Consider the following 12417-nt stretch of genomic DNA (forward strand, 5'->3'; position numbering starts at 1 on the left):
ATACCAAGTTTCACTATCAGCATGGACTGCTTTCTAATTAGGAAACTAGTTGGAATATAAACCTGCAGCTACTGCGGCCCTCCAGGACTGTGATTGAGGACCCTTGATATAGAAGATCCAACTTTTCCTAAATTACTCGATGTAGATAAGTCTTGGCATTCAGGGCGATTATCTCGCAAACCACTTGATCTAACACAGGGATGTTGAACTCCAGGCCTGGAGTGCCACAGTGGCTACTGGTTTTCATTCTAACCCTTTTCCTAATCAATGACCAGTTTTCTCTGCTAATTAACTTTTTCCCCATCACTTTAATAGCCCTGTTAGAAGAGTTCAGCTCTCTGAATTGATTCCTTTCTTCATTAAATGACAGCCAAGCAGAAATGAGATGTGAAATGAGCTAAAAGATGACCAGCTAAACTGGGGCTTCAAATTCCAACCAATTTCACTCCAATCACTTTCTTAATGAGAAGCCAATTCTTGCTGTTAATTAAACCCATTCTTTAATTCCATGGCTTGTTGCTGCTCTCATTCTGCCACAGCACACATTTTGAAAACTGTTGTTTTTCTGTTCTAAGACCACCATCAAAATGTTTTGGTGACCTGAGAGATCAAGCTTACCACGACCATCACCTCTCTTTAATTTCAGATACTGTGTAATGGGCACAGGGAAGCTGTGGTGGATTGTTTTGTGTCTCATTATTGTTTGGCTGCTAATTAAAGAAAAAGAAACAACTATGGGGCCTGAGTCAAGTTAATTAAAAGAAGTAATCCGCAGCAAAAACTGATCACTAGTTAAGAAGATGGTAAGAATGAAAACCTGCAGCCACTGCGGCACTCGTGACCCGGAGTTCACCACCCCTGATCTAACACATTCTCATTTTTCTGGGACATAAATCATCCAGGAGCACTAACACAATTTTCCGAATAAAGTTGAAATTTTTGGTCGTGAAAATCAATTTTGATTTTCCACAGATGGGCACACAAATACATAAACCATATTGACATTAACTTATCTCTACGTTTTAAGCATCGCAGAATAAGAATCTGAACATGACTCGACAGGGATTTTTGACCCCCACCACCAATCTTCCATTTACATGTTAGTAAAAAGATGAGCAGGTCGTAGCATTCAGGTTAGTTCGGAAACTTGTCTTAAAAATTTTCATGTTCTAGTCACTTTAAAATAAATGATCTCACAAATTTGCTAGTGTTTTTCAGAAAGAGTTTGAAATTTCAAAATGCGTACATCGGGCTTTACTGAAGGTACCTCAACGTAAAGTGAACTGTCTCGACCCATTTCCTTGAAAATCAAAAATGCCAAATTTCAACAAAGTCACTCCACTGGGAACCGACTTGCTTTTTTCTTTTTTGCAGACAGAGTGACAGGCAACCATGGGTATCGTGTTAAGTCCTTTTCGCATTATATGCGAACGCACCTTTAAAATTAATTTTTAAAGGGCAATTTCATTGCATTCGTCATCCCGCTTCATACAGTTCAATGTTTGCGTAGGAAGAGCCTATCCTGGCACCGCTGGACGCAAAGGAGGAAAGAACCCTAAGCAGAACCCACTGCGTGCACACACACTTACTGACTTGGAATTGCCAGTCAACCTAACCTGGACGTCTTTAGCGAAACGGTGGAGAAAAAAACTTGAAAAGCAATATACATACGGACAAATCAGGCAAACTCCAAATGGGCAACAACCGGCTGCTGGATTCGAATCTACTATGTTACTTACAAGAGATGTCGGCATTAAACACACTTCGATATCGTGCTTCCCTGCCTTTTGGGAAAAGTGCCTTGTAAATAATATTATTAGATAACAGTTATAAGAAAGTTAAGGACGTTTAAAGATGTTTCGTGCAGTACTTAAAAAATGTTTTTATTATTTTCAATAAGAAACTAAAAATAAAACTGTCTCGCAAACAACTCTCACCTTGCGTGACCCTCACGGCCAGATGACGCCTAATATTATGAACACGATTCCCGTGCGCGCGCGTCTCACGTTGAACGTCGTCCAGCTTCACACGCTTGCGCACAGTCGTTGCGTCACAGAGGAGGGCGGGCTTCTAATTTCATGGCAACCGTCAAACAGCAGATGTTTGACAGCAGCTCTGACACCCACTATGGGCATAATCAGGGCTGTGAGACAGCAGTTTCGCGTCGTGGTAGCGACTGTAGCTAGGTTCGTCTTCTAATTAAGTAAAAGCCGTCTATCTTTTTTATTTCGCTGTGTTCCAACTGCACCCGTGTAGCCAGAAGAATCCTGTTTTCATTTCGATGGGGGCAGCCAGTAAGGTGAAGGGTGTGGACGGAGAGACGAGAGGTGAGCTTCTATGTATATTTTTAAAGCATTTTGGTGAAAATTTGATTTGAAAATCACAATCTCTGAACGGAATTGTGACATCTGTCATATAAGCAGTGTTAATGTCGAACAAGTACGACACGTTTGTTCTGAACGACTAGAGGGTGAAATTGTGGCCGGATAAGCATGCCGGGTGCCACTAGCAGCTGTTCCTTATCCATCGTAGAGATCAGATAGGGTGTCGGTTTGCTTTAATATTAGATTAAGACAGCGGAGTGCAAGCCTGCTATCAGCAGTCGGTGTGTATTGCTTTTTTTTTTAGACAAGCTTTAAAATGTCAAGAAGGTGTTTTTGCCACACCTTCTCCTATCTGTTGCATTAGAATCCAGAAATCACAGATTGCTAATCTAATGCATGTTACTCCTCTTATCGATTAATTTTAACAACACTTTTTTTCTATCCATGTGAACCGCGAGTGTGTGAAATAGCACAGCACTGTCTGGTCATTATTTTTTCTGAAGTCATTATCCCCACCCTTGAGGGCTTTGCAAATTTTTTAGGTGATTCTTTTAGCAAGTTTAGTAATGCACATTCCAATATCAACTAAAGCCCATGGTAATGTTTATGTTGTGACTTTTCCATACCTGTTTGTTTAATTAGTGGTTTTAAATCTGGGATGCAGTGACCCCACGGAGGTACATAATTACTTATCAATAATGCATAACATAAAATGCAAGTAGTGAAAGATGAGTGTACTGCACATGGGTACTGTTGTTGTCTTATAGTTCAAGGGACCTGAATTTAATTCAAAGCCTGGCTGCTCATATATTGACTTTTCTCATTCCTCCAAGACTGTTTAGATGTTTTCTGGGTTGTCCATTTACCTAACACTGACATTTAAATGAGTTTATGATATGTGAAACTGTGACCCAGAATAGCTTTATAAGTGAGAAAGTGATTGTTTCGATTCTAAATTGGCCCTAGTGTGTGCTTGGTGTGTGGGTGTGTTTGTGTGTGTCCTGCGGTGGGTTGGCACCCTGCCCAGGATTGTTATCTGCCTTGTGCCCTTTGTTGGCTGGGATTGGCTCCAGCTGACCCCCGTGACCCTGTGTTCGGATTCAGCGGGTTGGAAAATGGATGGATGGAAGTGATTGTTTGCAATAGACAGATAAAATGCTCAATATTGCCAGGAAAGATACCCACCTGTCTGCTAGCCAGTTGTAAGTAAATCCTGGTTAGAAAATTGACAAAAATACACCATTCATATATAGTATACATAGTAAGACATACTGTACATTATGTACCTCATCTTTCTGTATACACAAAATGACATGCATATCTTTCCCCATAACTGATACTAATTATTTAGTCCTTCTCCTGTATACAGAATATACTATGGCTTTAGCCTTCAGCTTTCCACAACTATAACATATGCTATTACTGAGTAAACTGTAAATAAAGTTAGTTAATAAGAAAAGTTTACATAAGCTTTTTAATTATTGATTGTAGATATTTATTTAGTGTAACATTTAGTATAATAGTTGACAAACAGATTAACTATATAGAAGGAATGGTTGCTGCACTGCTTGAAGAGCTATTCATCCTTATATTGATTCCTATGTACATATTCATATTGACCTGCACAATAAGTGGAGTTCCCATCCTAAACAATCACAGATGTAATATATGTTTATGTATTTTTTATCATTTGAAACCTACTGCCCTAATGCACAGATTTCAATGTGATTTTTTAAGGAGTTGCTTGCAAGATTCTATTCATGTTCAATACATTTATTTATTTATTTGGCCGACACTTTTATCCAAAGTGACTTACAATATTTGAGATACAATTGGCTGCATTACTTTTGTTTTTCCAATTGGAGCACAGGCAGGTGAATTGACTTGCTCAGGGTTGTACAGTGTTAGTGGTGGGATTTGAACCCACAATCTTATGGTTTAAAGTCCAAAGCTTTAACACTGTACTACACTGCCAGCCAAATTGATAAGTAATATATCCTAGAGGTATCTAAAAGTTGAGAAAACAGGCAAGGTCAGAAAACAAATAAAAATGAAAACCTTTTTAAAATGGGTAGTTTAGAATAACATAAAAACAAAATAACACCCTCTGCTGATGCATGTCCTTGTATACTGAAAAAAATTAAAAACTGAATGTCACATGGTAGGGGGCTGTTGCCAAGCAATTGAATCTCCAGGAAAGCCTTGGCAGGGCAGTAACACCCAACAAAAAATTATAACTACTGTACTAATGTAGTTAGTAATCTAATTCACACTTATAAACTTACTTGGCAGTTATTTTCAGTTGTATCACTTCAGAAACTATCAAAAATATCCATTATGTTGGTGTGCTGAAGTACTAAAGATAGTGTTTTTTATTTTACAAGAAATTATTTACCTGTACTTTCCCATTGTCTCTCTTTGGTTTTTCTCTATGTTGTGCATCATACAGTGTAGTGTATTAAAGATCTACAAATCCAATTTGCAGTGATTGCCACTTCACCTGTCGTGAAATAAACTGCAGAGTATTCATAAAAGGCATCATTGCAAACAACATCGAATAGTGTACATTTAGTAGATTTGACGGTTGATTGTTGTGAAGCTCTAATAAACTAAAAACTGTGAGTGGCCACTGTTGAATTTGACAGCAGAGAAGGGTTGAAGTGAAGCAAGTAACTGATTATTTTGTGTGTTTATGTGTGTTTCTATGAAATTAGAGCGGCAATCTTTGGCAAGCTTTACTGAAACAGATGAATCTTTTGCATAGTGTTGAATACACTATTTCTTTGTCTGGATACACATGTACTGTACGCATTGCCTATTACAGCCTATTGCTAGGAGGTTGAGCTACCTGTGTGCAAGTGAGAGTTAATTGTGTGTGAGCAAGAATTAGAAAAGTAAACAGCAAAAAAAAAAAAAAAACATTTCAGCCTTCAAACATCTGCTTCACTTGATCCACCATATTTAACTTAGGTGGTGGCAATTAATGGCGTTGGTCCACAGAGCAAAGAAGGATTTAGTGTAGGCATGGCAAACCTGGCTGACACAAGTTCATTCTTGTCTGATTCCTTCTACAGTCTCTGTCTCATAGTATATATACAGTTCATCCGGAAAGTATTCACAGCGCATCACTTTTTCCACATTTTGTTATGTTACAGCCTTATTCCAAAATGGATTAAATTCATTTTTTTCCTCAGAATTCTACACACAACACCCCATAATGACAACATGAAAAAAGTTTACTTGAGGTTTTTGCAAATTTATTAAAAATAAAAAAACTGAGAAATCACATGTACATAAGTATTCACAGCCTTTGCTCAATACTTTGTCGATGCACCTTTGGCAGCAATTACAGCCTCAGGTCTTTTTGAATATGATGCCACAATCTTGGCACACCTATCCTTGGCCAGTTTCGCCCATTCCTCTTTGCAGCACTTCTCAAGCTCCATCAGGTTGGATGGGAAGCGTCGGTGCACAGCCATTTTAAGATCTCTCCAGAGATGTTCAATTGGATTCAAGTCTGGGCTCTGGCTGGGCCACTCAAGGACATTCACAGAGTTGTCCTGAAGCCACTCCTTTGATATCTTGGCTGCGTGCTTAGGGTCGTTGTCCTGCTGAAAGATGAACCGTCGCCCCAGTCTGAGGTCAAGATTGCTCTGGAACAGGTTTTCATTCAGGATGTCTCTGTACATTGCTGCAGTCATCTTTCCCTTTATCCTGACTAGTCTCCCAGTCCCTGCTGCTGAAAAACATCCCCACAGCATGATGTTGCCACCACCATGCTTCACTCTAGGGATGGTGCCTGGTTTCCTCCAAACCTGATGCCTGGCATTCACACCAAAGTGTTCAATCTTTGTCTCATCAGACCAGAGAATTTTCTTTCTCATAGTCTGAGAGTCCTTCAGGTGCCTTTTGGCAAACTCCAGGCGGGCTGCCATGTGCCTTTTACTAAGGAGTGGCTTCCGTCTGGCCACTCTACCATACAGGCCTGATTGGTGGATTGCTGCAGAGATGGTTGTCCTTCTGGAAGGTTCTCCTCTCTCCACAGAGGACCTCGAGCTCTGACAGAGTGACCATCTGGTTCTTGGTCACCTCCCTAACTAAGGCCCTTCTCCCCCAATCGCTCAGTTTAGATGGCCGGCCTGCTCTAGGAAGAGTCCTGGTGGTTTCGAACTTCTTCCACTTACGGATGATGGAGGCCACTGTGCTCATTGGGACCTTCAAAGCAGCAGAAATTTTTCTGTAACCTTCCCCAGATTTGTGCCTCGAGACAATCCTGTCTCGGAGGTCTATAGACAATTCCTTTGACTTCATGCTTGGTTTGTGCTCTGACATGAACTGTCAAGTGTGGGACCTTATATAGACAAGTGTGTGCCTTTCCAAATCATGTCCAATCAACTGAATTTACCAAAGGTGGACTCCAGTTAAGCTGCAGAAACATCTCAAGAATGATCAGGGGAAACAGGATGCACCCGAGCTCAATTTTGAGCTTCATGGCAAAGGCTGTGAATACTTATATACATGTGATTTCTCAATTTTTTTATTTTTAATAAATTTGCAAAAACCTCAAGTAGACTTTTTTCACATTGTCATTATGGGGTGTTGTGTGTAGAATTCTGAGGAAAAAAATGAATTTAATCCATTTTGGAATAAGGCTGTAACATAACAGAATGTGGAAAAAGTGATGCGCTGTGAATACTTTCCGGATGCACTGTAACATTTGCCTGTGATCCCTCCCATCACATCTGTGGTTATGTAATGCTTATTCCATGATGGTTAAATTATGGATTAGAATGGTTCATAAAATGGGGAAGCTTGGTTATTTCTCTTGTTCAGACATTCTTTGTGAGCTTCTAAACCTCTAAACAAAAAGGAGCTGTGAATGGGCTGTAACAAATGTACATAATGCATTGATTGAGCAAAAGTAATGTTCGAGATCTTGCAATACATGACTGCTGTAGAATATTCATTGTGTAACAACACACATGAATAGGATGGACCATGGATAAAGTGTGGAACCTCAACCCATTTTTGACACTACTGAACTCTTTAGGTCAATTATCATGTAAAATATTTTTGTCTCTTATTTAGTTTCCTCCCACATCCTTAAAGACGTGTGTTAAATTAATTGGCAGTTCTGCATGTGAGTGTTAGTGTGTACATGGGTGAGCACTTTTGTGTTTTCCTGCCTAAGCTTGCCTCCCACATTACACCTGATGTTGCCACCATTTGCTCTGGCCCACTGCAACTCTGACATGGAAAAAGTGGATTTGAGAATGTTCTGTTAATAAGAATAAATCAACATGTTCCATACCTTCCTTTTCCTAACCTACTTATTACCAGCACAGGGATTCCACTTGCACACACACCCACAGTTAAAGACAAGCGGCCAGTGTAGAATAGTTTAGTGCACCTAACTTTATGGTTTTAGACTATTGAGAGACATTGGGATTCACAGAAGTAACCAAAATAAAGAAGTGAACATGAAATAAATAAAAAAGGGGCCCCTGAGGTTGGACTTGAATCAGGGTCTAAGCACATTTTAGCAGCACTGCTATACAAAATAATAAACCTGGAACTACAGTATTGATGCCTTTAAATCAAAGACGCTATGTTTAGGACAGTATAAGCAGGACTTAGTTGCGTATTCTTTGAGTCCTTAAGCAATGTCACTGCATCTGCTTCTGCCTGGAAATAACAGGCCTCATATATTTGTGGTTTGATGATTAACATTTACTTAGTGCTATTTAGTAAGAGTAAATTGTTCTTTCATTTGTGTAAGATTTATTTAAGAAAGTGTTTTCAAGAGCCTAATGCTTTAAACATTGGATTACCATGCAGATTTCATTTTACTTGATGTATCTTCTTGTTAATCAGGTTTTTATAAGTAAGTATTCTCAAACCAAAAAATTTTAATTCCATTATATGGCCAAGCTCCGATTAAAATTATTTACTGTAGAGCTTCAGATTGCTGAGAAAAGTATAATAAAGTTAATACATCAGGCTGTTTAAAAGTATTCCCCATAGATTGCTTGTACCTTTTCTTGGATTGCTAAGTAAAACTCCGCTGTATACTAAAAATAACCAACAACAATAACCACTAGATGAAAATACATTACTGAAAATCTTTTTAGAAATTTGATAGGATTTTAAATTTACTTATGGAGAATATGAATCTAATCCATGAAGCAATAATTCCTAACACTTAAAATTATACAGGTTTGTAAAATTCAACATTGTTTTTGTTTAGCTGTTCTTGGAATATAGCATTTTCTCATTTCCATATTTCTACACAACAGTGCTACTTTATTCATGGAAGACTGCAGGTTTTCATTGTAACCTGTCTTATATTAAAACTGAATTATTGGTTTTAATTATACTCCCTTACTTTCATTTATTGTTTAGGCAGTTGACCTGTGAATTTAGAGTTAACCATAGGTTTGATGTCTAGCAAAGCTTTGTAAGGCTCATTACATGATGTTATCATTAAGTTTTAGGATTTGAGTGTCTTGAGTTTAAAATAAATGCTTGAAACAAATTCAGATTTACCAAATATTATAGGACAATTATTCTTTTTGATTTCCTAAAGAGGAAGAAAGAAGTTTAGTTAACAGCAGGTTCAGAAAGACAAACACATAAGCCTTTTATTTAGAGAAGGTGTTTGCTGTGGCCCTTCATATGTTAAGTTTAGTTGTCATGCAGTTCTAAATAAACCAATAGGTCCTGTAAGTACCAATCATGACTAGGTTAATTCCAATTAATGTATTCCCAATTGAGAAATTTATTTTATTGTTTAACGTTTGTAAAACGTTAAACAATACGTTTTTAGCTGGATTCTGTAGTGAATTGTATAAAAACTCATCATTGATTCTTTGGTGTTATAAAAGTATATCTAAATTATGAGTGTTTCTATAAACAAATTCAATATATGGTTATAATGAATTAACTTACTTATCATTGATAACTGTACTTGCCCTCTATAGAAGAAATATGAGTTGACTTTTAGTCAACTGGAAACACCCTGTTATTTTTATACCATTGGAATATTAGATTGCTTGGGCAATAAATTTTAGTGACCCTATGTGCAGCATGTATGGCACATTGATATAGTCTGTCTTCTGAAATGGTCATGTTTCTAAACAGGGAACCAACCGTCTAAGTTACTTAAGACAAAATTTGATCTTTACTTATACAGCAAGGAAGAAACCTGACCAGTTATACTTACAATGCTTGCCCTTACATATGCTCCTACCACTGTCAAAGCTTTTGTATATAATTTAAGGTGGTTTACACAGCTCACTGTTTAATGATATCCATACTATTTAAAATATATTTTTTTATATATTTATTTATTAAAAGTATTTTTTCTTACAAAGCCATTCACTATATTACAGTTGATGCAGAGAACACTATCTTGTTTTAAATTGAAACTTTTCAATTTAATAGATCCAAAATCAATCTCTGTATTTTCTAGGCCATGTTAATGCAGTGGTTAAAAATGCTACCTCACAGCATCTGGGTTGGATATCTGACCCAAGCACTACCTGTATGGAGTTTGCATATTCTCTTCATGCCTGCTTAAGTTTTTCTATCACATCTCACAATCAAACATGCATGGCAAGTTGATAAATTATTTTGAATTAACATAGTATGAATGAGTGAAAATATGTGTGTGAGCATGCTGTATGATGGAGTGAAGCCTTTTTCGGTTTTGGCTCCTCACTTGTATTGAGGAAATAGTGCCCACTCCATTGGACATAGACTGGACTGGCAGGCTAGAAAATAAGTTAAATTGGAAAAATGGGTGGATAAATAGTACCTACCTTCCACTGCAGGATAATGGGGGACTTAACTATTTCAAAAGTAGGTACAGGATTAAAAAAACAACAGTCTGTTCTGGATGAGCATAGATTGCAGGAAGAAACTAACACCAAGGAGGAAACCTACTTTATATAAGAGTTTGGTAGCTTTATTGTTCTAAAAAGTAAGGCCCTGGGATCTCAATATAAATGATAATATTCTTATGATTTATTCAAAAGATTAAAAAAAATCAGTAAATTGGGTTTTTGGCCCTTGTTAAATAAGATCCAGCTGTGAGATAATTCAAAATGGTGCAAAGCATATTTGAAAATGGCTGAAGGATAGATTGTTTAAAATATATCTAAAAACTATTTTTGACAAAAATAAAAGTCAGAAAAATGATCTGTAATACATATATATATATATTTTGGTGAGTCTGCATATTCATAAAAAAACAAAATGGTGTATGAAACTTGAGAGACATCCACTGCTAACATATCCTTGATATTATATAAATACAGAGTTTCCCAATTTTCTATATATTGTGTTTTCAGAATATGTATGATCCAGAATGTAATTAGCTGTAAGTGTTTTATATCATATGAATATGGAGGAATGTGATTAGAAATGAAAGTCTAACTACCGCAATCTTGGGATTTTTTCCTCTCTCATAATAGCTTTTAATAGTTCTTTGTAGTGAAGAATGTAAATAATGCATTTCCCAAGTTATTTTTCTAAAAATATCTCTCTAAATCAAACTGATTGAGAGTGAACTTTAAATCAAGAAAATGTCATGTACAGTTGCTGTATAATTTTGAAAATCAGAGCAAAAATGAATGTCATGTCAGCAATGACTTTAGAACTTTAAATGTATGTTCAGCATAGCATTTGTATTAAAGTACTGGTATTATACTAAATATGCATACAAGTTGAAATTAATTATTAGGATTTTGACTGGTGAATTATGCTTAGTTCTCTACACATAGTCCTGCACTGTATAAGATGTTGAGTGTCCATTATAGTTTTGTACAATGAAATTAATCACTGTCGGCTGGAAAAGAGAATAATGTTTATGACTGCAGTGCTTATTTCTTCTGCCGTATGTGAGGAAATTATAGCAAGTGCCATTTATATAGTCATTAGCTTATTTGAGGTTATTTTTAGTTTACTGTTGAAGGTCACTAATGGACCATTAAGCTGTGCACTTACACTCTGTGATAACACACCAAAGAAAGAAGATGAAACCGCAATAAAGAAGATAAAATTGACAATTTATTGCTTCTTTATTTTCAGTATTATGTTTAACTGAAGAATCCTAGAAGTGGGTTGTAAAAAGTGAAAAAGCAAGGAGTACAAACCCTGTAACTGTTGTTAGAGACCGGAAATATAGTGTGATTTTTATCCCCCTTTTTCAAGTCACATAGCAGGTATTTTAGCATTTCAGTATGATTTAAGAATTAGGATTACAACTACATCATAATAACAGGGGAACATATCCTAGGAGTCTCCCGCTCCATGAATAATATCAGGGTGCTCATAAATTATTCTGAAGAATGACTTTTTCAGTAAAATGCACATGAGCTGTGAGTACAGGGAAAGTACAGTGTTTTAGTCTAAAAAGATAGAAATGAAAGCCTAGTTGAACCATTGGGTTGTCCTTCTACACAGGTCTTTAAAAATGTCTTATAGCTGTATAGTTGCATCTGCCTTAAGTGAGATATATGTTATGCTGATAGAAATTCTCCTGGTCTTAACATACCATATGCCTTATTGCTTGCTCTGATGACTAACTCTGTGTTCTAAAAATCCACCAGTTTCTTGGTGTTGCTTCTTTATATCCTCCTTTTAACATATAAAACATTAAAAAGCCAAGGCTTTGCTTACTTATCATTTTATATTTATTTTAATTGTATTTTGAAGACAGTAACATTTCATATGATCAAATCCAACTTACACAACAAAGAAAATGACATTACATACAATGAAGTCGAACTTAGAAAAACAGAATTCAATCCCCACCTGTGAGAAAAAGAGAAGAGCCAATAGCAAGAGCAAATCTACTTACTTGAACTTATGATGACTTAAAAACCAGAGCGTAATTTAAGATCTCAAGATGCCGGTACACATATGATTCTAAGGATTAATAAAATAACACTGGAAGGTTTGTGTTTTTGAATGGTCTACTATAAGAGGTACCCCTCCAGTCTCGGCTTTTATATCCAGGTTGAAGACTCACTACTTCTGTTTAGTATACCCTGAATACAGGTGCTGCTTAGCTGTGCATACTGCACCTCTG

At 36.8% G+C, this 12417-nt stretch overlaps 1 protein-coding gene across 6 annotated transcripts in view; it reads left to right on the plus strand.

The window, feature by feature from the left end:
* The first annotated feature begins 2058 nt into the window (after positions 1–2058).
* LOC114654402 (probable E3 ubiquitin-protein ligase HERC1) overlaps positions 2059–12417 on the plus strand; it is a 195758-nt gene continuing 185399 nt past the window's right edge. For all 6 annotated transcript variants that reach the window (XM_051930060.1, XM_051930063.1, XM_051930064.1 and 3 more), the window contains exon 1: positions 2059–2327. The gene's annotated coding sequence lies outside the window, so the exon portion shown is untranslated. The remainder of the gene's footprint in view (positions 2328–12417) is intronic.

This window comes from Erpetoichthys calabaricus, chromosome 7 (genome assembly GCF_900747795.2).
Source record: "Erpetoichthys calabaricus chromosome 7, fErpCal1.3, whole genome shotgun sequence".
In the NCBI taxonomy this organism is placed as follows: Eukaryota; Metazoa; Chordata; class Cladistia; order Polypteriformes; family Polypteridae; genus Erpetoichthys; species Erpetoichthys calabaricus.